General features: G+C 45.9%; 1 long non-coding RNA gene across 1 annotated transcript in view; it reads right to left on the reverse strand.

The window, feature by feature from the left end:
* The window catches only part of LOC133269399 (uncharacterized), a 50,068-nt gene that overhangs the window by 5,416 nt on the left and 28,248 nt on the right, over positions 1 to 16,404 (reverse strand). The window contains exon 3 of the long non-coding RNA XR_009743444.1: positions 10,017 to 10,080. This is a non-coding gene — a long non-coding RNA (uncharacterized LOC133269399). The remainder of the gene's footprint in view (positions 1 to 10,016; positions 10,081 to 16,404) is intronic.

The following is a 16,404-nucleotide window of genomic DNA, read 5'->3' on the forward strand; positions in this document are numbered from 1 at the left end:
CTCTTTGTACTACCCAACATTGCTGCCTTCTGCTTCTCACCCACACCCCCAGACCCTTATGGAAGAATACAGTTAATAGCTCAGGCAGAGCAGTTAAAGAGTTGGAGAGATGGTAGTAAAGTGTCGGGTGTATAAATGTCACCCAGGGCAGTGGACACAGCAAGGTAGCAGCTATGCCCACCTGCTCTCTGCTTCTGTGAAGTATCTCTGACAACCACAGGTCATTTGCCATCAGTGGTTTGAACTAGTACCAATGGTTTCTCTCATGTCCCCACCTACACTGAGGTCTGGGCCCCCTGCTCTGATGCTTATGTGCTTGATAGCTACATTCCTAGTCCTGGAAATAAATTTGCATCATGATCCATCAGCCTCAAATGTTGTTTTGAGGTCATTTTGTCCTGGCATTTGCTCTGATAAGCACTGTATGTGTAGCTAAAGACTAACTAAAGAAGTGTGCGCTGTGCCCTTCAAGTAACAGGCAGAATAAGACCTTCTGAAATATTAAGGGTAGTGACTGCTGTTCTCATGAAGAAACACTTGCCCTGTGCAGAGACCCACCCCTTTCTAACACTTAGATGTCATCTGTACCAGTGCCTCAATTTGACTTCCAGTGACGTCCACAGCTGAACATGATGACAGATGAATGTTTCTTGCTTCCATGTGTGTTGGCTCTTTAGGTGCTAGGGAAATGAAACAGTACTTTATATGTTCTCTCCACTTTCCCGCAAGGCATCCAGAGACAGGCAAGCCAGACCCTAGGAGGTGTGAGAGGGCCAAAAGTATGTGCTTTGGCCTCAAGCTGACCTGAGGTTTTGTTTGGGATTGCACTGGGCAGCAGTTCACAGACACTGCAGCACAGATGTGCAATGGTAGCACGCATCATGCCACAGCTACTCTCTAGCAAAAAGCTGTTTCTTACAAACAAACTCACTGAGGCCTCAGGTCTCCTTAAGAGTGTGCTTATAGTGTTGAGGAGCTTCTGGGGAATGGAAACTGGGAGAGGCACTCTTGCTGAAACCACGTTTTGTTGCAGTCCTGTCCTCATAAAGCAGACGGAAGGGAGAGTAAGGGTTACAGCAACAAGCTACGGGTTTGGCAGGAGATCACGCACTGACAGAGGTCACTGATTGCAACAGCTCCTCCGGGCAGGGGCAGCTCACAGCCTCTGATGGGGTGTTACTGAATGCACAGTTAACACTGGTGCTTCAAGTCTCGTTCCTTCTCCTTTCATATTCTAACCACAGAGGGTGGCTTAGAAGAAGGATCCAAATCCTGAGTCTCTGAGTCTTTACAAAAGCACCTGGTCCCCTTCTTTGCACAGTGCACTTATAAGCTGTGGACCTTCTTGCCACAGGACACTGTACATACGAGTAGCTGCCAAGCATGTAAAAGAGTTTGATTTAGAGAAGAAAAACCTATCAAAGGTGTTTGAGCAAAATGACATCATGCCATGTCACAGCAGACTGCTGAAGATTTTTGGGGGGAAGCATGACTACATGTTTTCCCCATGCTTATGTTTTTCCTTAGGCTTCCAGGTTTGCCCATTCCTATGACTGATTCCTTCACTTAACAAAGCCTCCCCACCCTATCTCCTAAAGCGGAGGGAGAGGCAGGAAAGAGGTCAGTGAGAAAAGGTGTGTAGGGATCAACCTGTCCACTAGGCATCAGAGAAAACAAAGGGAAGGCTGTAAAAATCACAGGGATGTAAAGGTCACAGGGATGTAAAGGTCGCAAGGATGTAAGGTCAGAAGGATGAGCCCATCAGATGTTTCCCTCTGCTGGCAAGGGTGCCATGACTTGATGGAGCTTCAGATGGGATGAGGTAAATAAAAAGGGGATGGCCCAGATTATAAGCAAGCTAGTTCTGCACTCCTGGCTCAGCTGATGTTCGCAGAAGCCAGTGGGGAATTTGAATGGAACAAAGCAAGGAGAGCCTGAACTGGAGCTCCAGTTACTGCAAATACCCACTTTCACAGGGCTTGATGTTGTTCACTCACATGTCTGCAGACTTATGGGCTCATTGCTGAAAAGTGGCATATGAGTGAATCATCTGTTTTCATAATTCCTCAGCAAAACAAGTGGTCTGATTCACACAGGCAAGAGAGTTCAACCATTTCTCCAGAACGACTGCTGCAACTCCTTAGTAAGGATGTGTTCCAAGACATGTTTTAAATCAATACTGTTTAGAAGACAGAAGGCTGAAGTTGGGGATTAAATTTTAGCCCCTGGGTGTCTGAAAAATTACAGGACACTTCTGGGCCTTTCAAATTCTGTTGGAAGCATTTCCTGGTATTACTGAACACTGCAGATCCTGACAGAAGACCTGCTACTTGTCCAGTGGATAGATCTACACAGACAATTTCGTATGCTCCAGAACAACACTCTGTGCTTTAAACCAGCTTGCAGCCACATGTGAAAGACTCTGCCTTACCTCACACTTGATCTTTCCCCTACCAGATGCATTTCGCCTGTGATCAAGACCTGCATGGCCATGAGATGATTCTGCCTCCTTTGAAAGTCTGGCAGGTAGCTGCCCATTTCTCAGAGGCCATGAGAGGAAGCACTGTCAGAGCAGCATGCCTTCCCAGCAGGTACCCTCAGGAATTAAAGTGCTTGCCAAATAGCATGCCTGTCTCCCTGTACTCAGAGCCTAGTGCAAACCAGTCCCTCTTGCACAGGAGCCAAATTAAAGTGCCTGCAAGCAGCACAGTCTCACGTTAAACAGCCTTGTGTTTAAAACTTCACCATTGTCTGTATACCTACATGCCAATGCATGCCTACATACAGACATACACATTTCTACATTTTAAGCCCTTGTTATATTTTAAGCCTTTGTAAAGATGCAGCCCTCAGTGCAAGCTCAGTATTCACTGCCCTTCTTCTAGGAGTACACCAAAGCCTCTTTCCACCCAGGTACCTGGTGGGCAAATGCTGCTGGTCTGAGGGAGCTGCTGCTGGCCCTGGATCTCAGACTGGAGAAAGGCTGCTAGCCTGTGGTGTGCTGCCTGGTAGGGCCCCATGTTCAAAACCTTGGTGCTAAGGAGCAAGCGCATTGCTTGAGCTTAGCAGGTGCCCCTCAGCCACAGAAGTCCATATGGTTCTGCCTCCCATGTTGGGAAGGAAAGAATGCTGGAAGCTATTAATCTTGTGGTACTGAGCAGCTTTGTTACTGTGCATCTTGGGCACCAGCAACCTGTGTGCAGTACAGGAGGATGAGGAAGATGAGGAGAGCACCCAGCACAGGTCATGCTGGTGTTTGTTAGTTGATATGATCAAATGGTCACTGTGGCTCAGTGTTTTGCAGAAATCTCAAGTTAGGTCTAGAGCTGCTATGTATTTTGGATTTAATGCACATCATCATTGTTTATTTTTCCCAACCCGTAGACCTGGATACAGCCTAATAGAAATACTCATTGCTAATACTCTGGACTTCAGTAGAGTCCTGTGATTGTGGAACCAGTTGATACTGCTTACACAGTGATAGTAAAAGGGGAAGCAAAGGGCAGCTCAGGACATTCTAGTGAAATAGAAAACCACAGCAGTCACCTTACAGAACCTCATGCAGTGGCGTGTTCTGAGCCCAGCTCCACTGTCAGAGAAAATTACATTATGCTGATATTTATTTTGGCAGAAAAAATCTGGTTTACACACAACAGTCCATAGAGGTCATTGAGGCCAAAACATATCCCAAGGCCCCACATAATGCTGAAAGGTCTAAAAAGAAGTGGCAGCTGATCATTTCAAGCCCACTGACAAGGAAGGGAAAAAAGTGTACCAGCACATGAGCTAGGAAGTAATTGTTCGTTTAACCTGGTATATGTTGTGTGAGCGTAGGCACATTTCTTGTTTCCTCAGCCTTCCTTGATCTTGGGCCATTTGCTTATATGGCTGCAATCCAGTTGCACAGACTGGCCTTGCAATTGGCCCACGTTCAGCTCCCGCTTCAAGCAGAAAACCCCCTCAACTCCTGAGCAGCAGACAGATGCCATTCATGCATGCACACCTTCTCCATGCCAACATCTTTCCCACACCTTCCTTGATACCCAGCCTTGGCACCTGCCTGCTCTGGATCTGGTGTTGACCCCACTCTGAGTGGGGCTGGCTCCCTGCCATTCCCCATCTGGAACCAGCTCCACCAGGAAGCCATTGGGAGCCCTGATCTGTCGGGCCACACATCTTCAACCCTCCTGGGAACCCTGATCCATTGGGCCACACATCTTCAACCACCCCCGGATGGTTCCCAGGCCTGAAAGAATGTGTGATTTTAGAGATACCATGCACTACATAACTCTGTGGGTATTTACATGGTCAGGATGTTCAGTGACTCCATGGAGATGGCAACAGCCTCTTCCCAGCTTTCTGAAATCAGCAGGAACCTTCCCATTGACATTAATCTCAATTTAGGAAGGCAGCTAGGGTGCAATTAAATACAGCCTTGTGGGAAGTGGCTCTTGCGTACATGCCTAACTTTAAGCAAGAGCTTAAGTGCTGTTCTGAATAAGGATGATTTCCTGAGCTAGAGCCTCCACTGGGAGCTGGAGTGGATCCAGAAGAAGGTTATTCCAGGTAAGCTGCCTGAGGGATTTTAACAGATAATTTTGTGCATCTATATAGCACGCTATCTGGAGAAAAGGAAAGTAATCTTTTAATTGGATTCCATCTGATTAATGAACCCTCCTGGATCTCCTAACATCCGGCAGTTTATAAGCCATATTCTGGCATCTCCATTGAAGGCTCCAGTAGAAGCTAAAGTGCTGATTCACCTTAGATTTCAAAAATACTGTGAATTTGGTGGCCAGGAATATATGCTGCAAGCATTGTGGCATGGCATGTACATTTATCCCACCAAAGTAATGGAAGTATATTTTGGTCCTGCTTTCTCTTAGTTTCAGGATTATATAATGTGTGGATCCTCAAAGCACCTTCTTGAGAAGGATGAGTTCAGCATTTCTGCTGCTGCCTCTCATTGGCCATTTCTGAGATGGAAGAAAGAGGGGAAATTACCATTTTCACAGAAATTCAGTCACTTTTAAAATAAATCAGATTTTTCACAGTGTTGCAAAACATCTGCAGACCTGCACAACTGGAGTACACACACCTTTTTGTGTGTATGCAATTGTTGTGGTTCATGTAAGAATGTGTTCAGAAAATTTCTGTCTCTTGGCAGTAGCTTACCCTGCTTGTGCATTGACCTAGATCATTCAGAAGTCTCATCATCTCAGTGGGGTTACCACAGTCCCGATGCTGGTATCTCCTGGATGGGGATGAAGCTGCCCAGAGCAGCATGGAAGGCACCAGAGTACAGCAGTGCGCAGGTTGCAGGCGGCAGATCTGGGCTCAGTACCATGAACTCTCTAGGACAAGTGGTAGCTTCATATTCCAGTCTAATGTGTTGAATCAAACTCCAGTTTTGTGCTCTTTTGCAGGGATTACCATACCTCATGTGCTTGCAATGCAGAGATTTACTGTTACCATCACTCATCTCCATCACCAGAGTTAGCTATGAGCCTCATTAAGTGCAACCCTCCAGCCCCAAAACAGCACTGTACTTGAGCTTGGACGGGTACATTCAACAACGTGCAAGGCCCACATAGTGGAGTGAACTAAGGGACTGGATGTATCAACCATACATCCATATGTATATCAATCAAGGTATCCATATGATGGAGGACAGGAGTCTTAAGACATTCGTGTGCAGCATGACTGTGAGTTATCTAACTCAGTGAGGGTGATCCAGGATCTTAAAATACTTATTGCTATTGTAATGGCAGAAAACGGAGTAAAAGGTTCCTAATGCAAATTGGTTATAATAGACACAACCAGATTTGAGCTAAAAGCTAGCAGTTTATCCCACAAATATTAAAGGGAATAGTCTGGATTCAAGTGGGTTTCTATTTGTCTGTTTTTCTCCTCCTTGCCTGCTCCAGATGCTTTCAGAGCTGACAAACTTCAGCTTGTTGTCCTTGTGGAGCAAGGAATCAGTAGACTATAAGGGCTAGACTGCTTGCCAGGTTTTGCACGTATGTGTCTCCACTGAAGTTAGCCTAAAGGATATCCCAAGTAAAAAAAGCATCATGCATCTCTCCAGTGCAAATTCAGGAGCCTTGCTTGACAAGGATACACAGCTGACCTTTCTGACTGCAATTCCCTCAACTCAGACAGGGTTCAAAATATTATATCCAAACCTGGATTCAAATGCTGCAGACCATTCATACATCCATATATCTGTGTAAGAAGCTGAACTTCAACTGTGCATGTTCCTCCATGTCAATATATTCACTTTTGACCTGAGATCTCAGTTCCGTGTCATGAGCTCACCTCTGATCCTAGCCTGCAGTGAAAAACAGAGATTCCTTACAGAAAATTGAACCTCCCCCAGAAGGACACCAAACATTCAAAATCCAGATGTAATAATGTGGATGGGTTGGTTGAACTAAAAAAGCCATGTACTGGAGGGGACCCCATCTCTGGGGTTTGATTTTGCCAGCCCACACTCAGAACTATATTCTGTGTAAGTAAAATAAAAACACAATTTCTATAGCTCAGGGCTCACCTAGAGGAATTTTGTCTTCTCAGAAGTGAAGTCCCAAACCTCTCACCAAGGACAGGCTTTCTCTTAAAACTGATCTGTAAAACTTGTTTTATTCTGCTTTCTCTATTCAAAGTTTTCTATACTTTTGATAAGTATTCCCCTAATTTCTGAGAATTACCGTAAAGCTAATACAGCAGTGAAGTGCTCACAAATGGGTCAAAGAGTGGTGTGTCAGTTGTGCATCCACTTATCAGGAGGACCAAAATCTGTGGGGAGAAGACAGCTCACATTTCTTACTTCAAAGGCTCCATATCAGTCTACATTTGGCGCACAGCACAAAGCCGTTTGTTTGACCTACAGCTCTGGCTAAACACCATGATAAATAAAAAGGAACATGATTAGATATAAAAATATCTGGGTCACTTTTGCCAGCAAAAACAGATTTGATCTCTTCCAGAGACATATTTTTCTGTAAATCAGGACAATGGGATGTTCCTTACTTTTTCTCTTGGAGCTCATGGGACACCACAGAGGATGCAGGTTCCACCAACTCTAACTGGCATTGTTGTTCTAAAGATCATTTCCTCTTTGAAAGTCCAACGGAAGTCTTATTAAAGAAGTGAAATTTTATCTTCAGATATCAGTCCAGTAGCAAAGTCCAGGTCAGCATCTTATGGTGACCCAGAATAGGTTCTTCCTAGGTTTTATGTATGCAGCTGAAAACTATGAAACAAACAGGCAGGCCAAATAGGAAGAGGTGGTGCTTTAACTGGAAAAGTTACAGGCATTTTGCTTATTTGGCTTGCACTGATAGATTTGTGTCTGGAAGTCTCAAAGATGCTTTAACCACAACACCAGCTTGGTCTTAACAGTGACCGCTCTTTTTGCTGGCATCTTTTGAGAACCTCTATTTTAAAGCTCACATATCATTTCAGCAAACATCAGAAGATATTTGCTGAAAATACAGATACAGTTTTGCTCTTGTAACTCTAAACAATCTGGAAGCTTCTTGACGTACTGCATGTGGTGTGAGATTTTCTGTAACAAGTTGGAACTTTGATGGGAGTCTTATCTCACCAGGCAGGAACAGCATGAGCGGTACCCTGCAGCATCTCACAGCTGATACAAATCTAAGGAATTGTAAGAACATGGTTTCTGAAGACCCAGACTCATGGACGCACACTACCCAGAGATATAGCCTGGCTGCTGGCACAGAGCCGCCTCTAGATATGCCATCCCAGGAGGTCTGCATTTGCAGGACTGCATGCAGTGCTCTATCCTAGTATCTGTGGGCTGCGTTCTGGTAACAGGAACACTATGGACTTGAGCAGTTTGAATGAAAACATTGATTTGCTGACTTTTTTTCGGGAAAGCAACTGAAAGAGTAGATGTTCAAGCATACTGAGGTGTGTAATACCTTTCAAAATCAGTGGGAGCTAGGAACCAAAATAGCTATGAGAAGCTGAGTGGTTTGGTCACTGAATGACTCTCTGATGGGACAAGAAGCTGAAACTACGTCTCCCCGGCTGTGGCTGTCTCTGTTGAGCCACTGACTGCTAATACCTTTTGACGTAGAAACTGATGTATGAATGCCATCCGCCACAGAACACGCATCAAAACACTAATTCTTATACAAAACCCTAGCTTACACCGAACATTCATGCTATGTGCACGATGAAAGTCTGCTTTGGAGTCCTCACAAATCTGACAGTGTCCTAGAACTGCACCTGCTCTTTTAAGCAAGGACCCCTATCATTAATTCACAGATGAGCAGAATTTTTAAGTGGTCATTAATATCATATCACAAGTGGCTGAAGCTCACATAATGAGATGAGTGAGGACCAAAGGCTCATCTGAACAGTCTTGGACTTTGTGGAACTGGAGATCAAATGCTGTCTCAGGAATCATTAATAATGGATTGAAACCAACTACCCCATGTAACTGGAAGAATTCAGGAGCTTATAGTCATCTTTGCAACAGAATATTATTCTGATTCATATCACTCTATCTGAGCTCTTCCTGGGTTAACTGGAACCCCAAAACAATGTTCCTGGTAAATTTTAGAGCACCTTCAACTCTTATCAGGGAAATACATGAAATGTGTGCGCAGAACCGGGATCAAAATTCAGAGCCTGCACAGCATCACAGTAAGACCTAGGCAGAAAACAGTAATTCCATTATGAAATCTAGTTGCCTTACACCCTGGACTAAAACATTTCCTCTTACTCTTGCAAAGGGAATAGACTCTCAGGCAGGTGGCTGGGAAGAGGGAGGAAGGAGCCCAGGGACAGTCTGCACAGTTCCTGGGCTACTGAGGAGTTGTGAGATGGGTCTGTCAAAACCTCATCCAAACCTAGAACTTTTGACAAGCTGGTGAACTCCTTGTTTTGCTGCTGTTTCTTTAGCTAGCTGTCACGGTGACAGATTCTGTTTACAGACAGGGCGCTAATGAAATACTCTTGTATTCTGGACAGCACTCTCCCTCTGCCCCTACCACTGGCTGCTGCAAGAGGTTTGACAGGAGCTCCTGAGTACACATATGGAAAAGTTCAGAGACAGACTAACCCAGAGGTTAGCCCATGGACATCAAAACAGTGTCCCTCCTCAGGGCTTGCTCTAATTCAGAAATCAGGATAGCAGCACCTGCAGCAGATAAACACACATGTGGGCCTGGGTCACTTGAGTTAATGAATAATAACTTGCTGACACGGTAACACATGAGCATCCCTCCAGCTAGATGATAAGCTGTAGGGAATCAGTCACTGAACTTCAGGTTTGGTGCATACATAGTCTATGTATGAGGTATTCATTAAAATGGGGCTTGAATTTAGGAGACTGCAATGCACTGGAGAAACTCCTGTGGAAGGGCAGCTGCAGCTGTACAAGCTTGCTGGGAGTACTGCAGTGTATAGAGGACAGCATAGGAATAACTCTGCTGGTTATGTTAATGCTCACAGAGAGATGCTTGTACACGTGGGGTTACTCTGGAGGCAGCCGAGCCTAGGCTGGTATCATTTACAGATGGAGCCAGGCAGAAGGAGGCGTGATTTACACTGGCTGAGACGCACTTACCCTTTCCTCTGAATCCAGCTGAGCACATTGAGGGCAGCCAGGACTCACAGCGCAGAAAACGGAATCAATATTTTAACTCTTTGCAAGCTGGTCAGCATTTGAGCTTGGCCACCCAAAAGGCTGGCGCCGAGGGCCAGATAACCGTACGACTTGGCACTTCATGTTTCCTCGCCGACGGTGACACGCACGTTGCGTCTTTGCTCTTGCGCTCTGCCCACACGCAGCTAAGGAGGGAGCAAGCCGTAGGCTCAGCTCACCCATACCGGGTGCCGTTTTCTGCAGCGACCACACAGTGTCCCCACAGCGCTGTACTTCCAGCTCTCCACCTACCAGCAGAAACGCGTCCAAATGGTAGCTCGTCTGCATGCCCATAAGTATACCCCCCTCCAGCGCCGCTCAAACCCGTACTTACATGGTTAGAGTTGGCAGGAAAATGATTCTGACCTTCAGTTGCGACCGGTCCACTCAGTTCAGGCCTGGTGAGGCGAGTACAGAGTCATAAAAAAACCCCAACAAAATCCAACAAAAAAACCCCTCCAACAACATGTAAAGGTCAAAATTCAAGGTCTGCTGCTCATTGCTAAGAAATAACACCAGAAACCTCCCTCTTTTGCATAATACGTTTCATGCTGAGACCTGAAACATACTGAAAACAAAGGTAAGCCGTGTTAGCACCATTTCACAAATGGACAAGCAAGCCAATTGACAGGTCCTCACAAAGGTACATAGCACACCTGAACCTGATTAAGCTCATGTCTATTGAGGCTCACCCTACCGGACCACACTCCCAAACCCATGCAATAAGTGATAATGTGGGGTTTTGTTTCCCTCTGCCCTTAATATCTCCCTGTCCAAGGGATGGAGGTAAAGCGGTTCCCACCTTGCCATCAAGCTGGTTCAGCTGCCCCTGCAGGGTGGGAGCAAGCAACCGCCCTGACCTCCCTTGGGCATGCAGACCTGAGACCACCCAGCACATACAGAAGCTGGTGTTTCAGAAGCACCCAGCCCACTTCAGCAACGTTTAGGACACCTCCATATCTGTGTGACTGCAACAGATATGCTGCGCATGGCAGCAACACTGCTGGAACACCAACATGTATCCAGAAGTGCAGAGCAATGTGGGCCATGATACTTTACCTCCCTTCTTTATCCGTTCAAACACAGCTTGTCTCTTCAAAAGCTAGGCACTGCAGGTAGGACACAGGGTCCTCTCAATTACATCTCTGCATCACCTCACACCTGAGGATGGGGCCCTGGGGCCCTATAAGGCCCATGTAGCCCTCACTTAAATGGGGAGGAGAGGTATGGGGCAAAGAAATACAATGTAGGGCTATGATTCCATAGAGCAGAGTTGCAGTAGCCATGGGATACAAAGGGATCTCTGGCCAGACTGGTCACTGAGGGAAATGCAAGTTGGAGGGCAGTGCCAGGCAGAGGGGAAAAAGTTACAGGATGCTTTCAAGACCAAGAGCAGGAGCAACCATCTTGAGATGGAGAAAGATACTTCTTTGCGTATGAAAATTTTCAGGAAGCCCACAGACAGGAAAGCTGATAAGAGAAAGATAACTCCTCACCCACCAGTAGGTTGCAGCAGATTCGAAGGAAAGCTGTCATCAGAGAGGATGGCAGTGACATGTGACAGTGGGCCTTGTCTTGCTACGGATGCATCACCAGCCTGGCAGCAATAGTCACTCTTTGGCTAGGGTCATTGCTTACTGGCAGCAAGCTGTCTGCCCCTAGGGCTAGACCACCAGCCCTACCTCATCTAGGTACCCATGTCATGCCTCCATCTATCAGGGTCACACCACCAGCCACCATCAGTCAGTCCATTTAGCATCAAGGACCCTTCTGCTAAGGAGTCACCAAATGATGCTACCATTTTTGTTGCTCCATATTAACTTGCTGAGAATTCTTCTATTCCTCAGGATGACCCGCAAAAATACCACCATGAGCAGCAAAAGAAGGGAACCAGTGAGTCTGGTTTTGAGCAATATAACTTCATGTTGGTGATTCATGGTGGAGGAACACAAGCGAGAGCTTTGGGACACAGCCTTGTGGCCCTAGCTGCACAAGTGAAAAGCCAGAGGAAAAGCACTAGGGATCAGATCTGAAAACCAAATGTTCACTCCCTCCTTTACCACATAGGCTTAAAGACACAGCAATACATGGACTTCTGCCCTGCATCTGCCATCCTAGTGAAAAAGATTGTCATATTCAGGAAAATCATAGCTGCCCTAACCTCCCTCACCCAGTGCAGGCAAGTTGCCCCACACAGTTTCGTTACTGACGGCACAGTCTAATTGCTGTGGGCAGTACATGTGGATCCAGGCCTGAACTGTGGAGAAACCCTGCATCCTACCCTTCCCAGCAGAACAACAGGTGAAAGTTTGACTGCCAGAAAGTCCATTGGAGGCCACGGAGTAAATTAGGGGGAGCAAGCGGACCTGAGGGCAAGTGGTACCTCATGCAGGAACAGTGACCTTGCAGAGCTGGAGGACAACTATCACAGAAAATGCCTGCCAGAAATTGCTTAGTTGCACTGAGAGTTCTCCTGGTAGAAGGCCTCTACAAAATCCAATGGGATTGTTTCATTCAGGTCACCCGTTCGCCTACAGATCAGATCAGATCTGCTTTGATCAGATCAGTCCAACAATGTCCTCCTTGAGGGCCCCTGTCTGCGGCTGCAGGAAGTCAGTCAGGCAAAGTGGTAGGAAGCTCAACCCTATGTCCTCAACATCAAGGCTGAGCCCATAAACTAGAGGCAATCAGGCCAACAGGGTCAGAGAGTTCCTTGAAGTGGGGCCAGCGGGGTAACTGAGAGCCCTGGGGCTCTTTTTCAGCTCTGTTTTTCCTCAGTCCGCTTGGTTTTTATTGTCTTTAGGGAGAGATGCCTCATGCACCTTCTTTTACAGGCTGTGATACCACAGACTTTAGCAAGCAGAAGAGCAAATAGCTCTTAGCCCAGAGTTGCTGCCATGAATAGCTGGCAGAGAGATCTGAGGTCTGACTTACTTATAGTTTGTTTAAGAAGAAAACCAGGCCAGCATGTGGCTTGTGATAATGCTCCCAGCCTTCCTCCCAGTATCGTGACCCATCTCTTCTGGGTACAGTGAATATGAATGACTCCAGGATTGCACATTGCCCCAGTGATCAATGAGAAGCTTTCTTCTCTGCGTGGTACCTCATGTGAGCTGCTTTCATTCCTTCCCTTCCGATTAAGCAAGGCCTGCAGGGTGCATGCAGGGCAGGGGGATCTCTATGGCAAACCCATTGCTGCTATTGGTCCTCTCTGCACCTTCTGCCTCCATGTACCAAGCCTGCAAGTAGTACTTGCAGCTGGAGTTTCTCACAGTGGGAGAAGTGGGACCAAGTGAGTTGGTCCCCAGAGTAAGGGGCGGCATAGGGAAGAGAGGGCTGACCAGCTTGCATATCTTTCCTGGGGCTGCGCTCCCTTCATGGAGCCAGTGGTCCCAGACATACAATATAATGGGAGCTGGCTTTCAGGAATTTATTGCCAGAAGCTTCTCTGTGTGAGGCTGATGCAGATTGCTGTCCCTTGACCACAGGAAAAGGCTTCACACTTGTCAACCAGAAAGGATTTTTACAACGCATGCCTTCCTCTGGACAAATTGACCTGTAGGATGGTCCTTCCCTGGCCCTTGGTGTTTTACCTCACAGACAGAGCACCCTCCCCACCATGTCCCATCCCTGTCTAAGGTTGAGCAGCACCAACTGCTCACCTCTAGGACAGGCTGGTGTGGAAGGTGTCCCAGGTCTTGCACCCAGCTTATCTCCCAGGCAGCTTTCAGGCACCCAAAGATACACTTGGCAGGAGCTAAGGATGTGGCTGAACTCCCCATGGTCATTTGGGTGGAGGCTGCAGAGGGTCACACAGCACTGATAAAGATGAAGGTGAAGATCATGACATCGTGGAGACTGGTATCTTGTGTCAACAGTTGAGAGTGTGGGTGGTGGGCAGGGAACTTCCAGGAAGCACTAGAACAACATGCACAGTCAAAGCTTCTGATTGGAGTGCTCAAGGGCCACATAGAGTGACCAAGAGAGGCACAGGTACAATCAAACCTTTTGTGACTGCATATTCAGGGGACACTGTAAGACATCACACATCCTGCCTATGAGCTCAAAAAGGGGGAAGATGCTCTGCTATGTCCTATACAGCAGGAACAGAAGAGTAATACACCCAGCGTATGGCCGTGTTGACCTCCACAGTGATACTCGCCACACTGCAGTAATCTGCTGTGCCACACACATATCAGACAGCAGGCCTGCTCTGCAATGTGGTCATGGGATCACAGGATAATTCAGGTCAGAGATGACTTCAGGAGGTCATCTAGTCTAGCCTCGCACACAAGCATGGTTAGCTAAAAGGATATGCATGAGGCAGGTAAGTTGAGACTGAGAGGGGCTTGACTGGGTATTAAGGGTGTTAAGGGCGGCTTGACTGAAATGCTGCAGAGATTTATGGGAGAAATGCCATACACTATGGAAGTCATACAAAGAGACAGATAGGGTGCTCTAGTTTCTTTACTGGAGCATCTAAAGAGCAATGCAGATACAGCCAGGGGCAATGATAACAGCCAAGAATGAAGATTTGTTCACTCACTGCTGTTGCTCTGGAATTACTGCAGTAATTCCTAGGGTGCAGTGTTATCAGCACTGTTCTCAGACTAAAGCCAAAACACAGCACTGCACCAGCTACTAGGAAGAAAATTAGCTGTTACGGCTGAAATCAGGACACTTACTGAAAGCATTTGTCTTCATGGCTGCAGGGACATTCCTCTCTCCAGTCTCACCATGCACATGCCTAGTGTCAAGGCTCTTGCCAGACCTCCTAGCTGCGACTTTTTAGCACTTCCACTGATGAAATAAGCTACTAATTTCTGACCAACTGCTTATGACTGTTCATTGATGTAGGTGACCTAAAAGTGTCTTCCTAGATGTAGAAGCATGATGTTTAATTTTAAAGCTTCAAACCTTCTCCATGCATGTCTGACTTCCCAAAATGATGTCAAAACCTGCACCTTTATCTCACCTACAGCTTGCAATTGCTCTTGATCCTGAGCAAACCTAGCTTCCTTGGCCTCCCACGTAGTCTCTCTGCCAGTGAGATCTCTGTGAATGCAGCTTGCACTTTCAACAACGATGGTGATCTTTCTGGCTTTTTTGACTTGCACATTGTGCACACATAGCCTCTTCACAGCTTCTAGTTCAGGTGTTATTTCTTAGATTTCCTAATGTGTTAGCTAAGAAGTTGCTCTCATGGAAACATCGATTTCTTTCCTTTTTTTTTTAATGGCTTGGTGTTAAACTAAGACAACTTCTTCATGCAGGTAATAATCCAACAACCAGCTGTAGTCACAAGATAGTTACCTCTATAGCCATATTTCATGTAGGATCCAGAAGCTACTACAGCTCCAAGCCCTTCACAGAGATCAGGTAGACGTTTTAAGCAGGAAAATTAAAAGTGATGGCAGAAGAAAGATGCCAACTCTTTTAATACCAGTCAGTCCTTCTTGTTTAACTGGACAAACAACTCCTTTACTCACAATCTTATACACGTTTCAAAAGACTGAGTTAACACAATTAGAAGTTTAACTTTAGCATTTCTAGACCCTTGGGAAGAGAGATGTTAATAGAGATCCTGATTTTGTGCTTACATGGGAAAAAAGGAACAGGAATTAGTTGCTGGCAGCTGGGGGGACTGGTTGGTTGTGCTCTTATCCTGCAGGCTGTTGAACACAAATAGCTCCCTATAGACACTGGGAAACATAGAGATGAGTTCAAAGAGCAAGGTTTGTAACATATGACTGGGCTCTCCACTGATTGTGCCTGTCAAATTTCAACCCTCAGCAGATTTGCTCTTGCCCTTCTTAGAATTGTGGTTAGATATTTTTCTTCCCAAGCTGGAAAAAATTTAGGTTTTTTTTTCCACTCTCCCATAACATAGAAGTGACTAGATGTCTTTGCTAAAGCTTTTACTCACACAGGCAGATTTAACCTTCAGGCAAACTCCAAGCATGGAAAACTCCATCTCTAAAGGTGAGTGTTTTGGAAAGTTAGGAGAGTGTGAAAAATAGGGGCTATAATGGAAACTATTCCTGCAGTAGTAGGCAAACTATTGTATTACCATATTGGATTCCTTCTCCACAGTGTTTCACGTTTCAAGCCAACCCTGTAAGGCGCAGTGCACCAAAGACAAACAGAGCCAACAACGAACTGACCAAAATTCAATGTTATTCCAAGAAACATAGTTGAGGTGAAGTAAGTTATGTGGAATGGAAGTTGAGGTTAACTGAACACAAAGACAAAGGAACTTGTGCAGTTTGGGGTATGTGTAGTAAATACCTTTGCATCTGGTACAAATTGGAGATTGCCATGCAGAAAGTACATACCCTGGGCCAAAACAGTGGTTGGTCTTAAAAATATTTCAATTGTCTTAGAAAACTAAATATTGTTTCTCTAGGATTTGTGTTTGTGTAGCTTCAAGATATTCCATAGGGAACTCTGTAGTGTGCCAATGTTAAGACAAAATTACCCTACTATCTGAGGCAGAACTGAAAAGTTTAAAAGGCTCCTTCACCTCTGAGACAAGGTCCCTGATGAGTCTTATGGAGATGGAACTTCTAAAGTTGTTAGCTGAGAAGTATGTGCTCCCCATTCTACCTTTCTAACAGAGTCTCTTCCTTCTTGGTCACTGTCTGCTTGATGGCTTTTTTCTCCAAACCATGCTCTCTGCAATTTGTTAGTTTGCCCTTCCCTGTACACTTCTTCACTGAAGG

The sequence above is a fragment of the Pezoporus flaviventris genome, unplaced genomic scaffold (assembly GCF_033815535.1).
Source record: "Pezoporus flaviventris isolate CSIRO_AGI_PZ_B2104156 unplaced genomic scaffold, CSIRO_AGI_Pfla_v1 ptg000015l, whole genome shotgun sequence".
NCBI classification, from domain to species: Eukaryota; Metazoa; Chordata; class Aves; order Psittaciformes; family Psittacidae; genus Pezoporus; species Pezoporus flaviventris.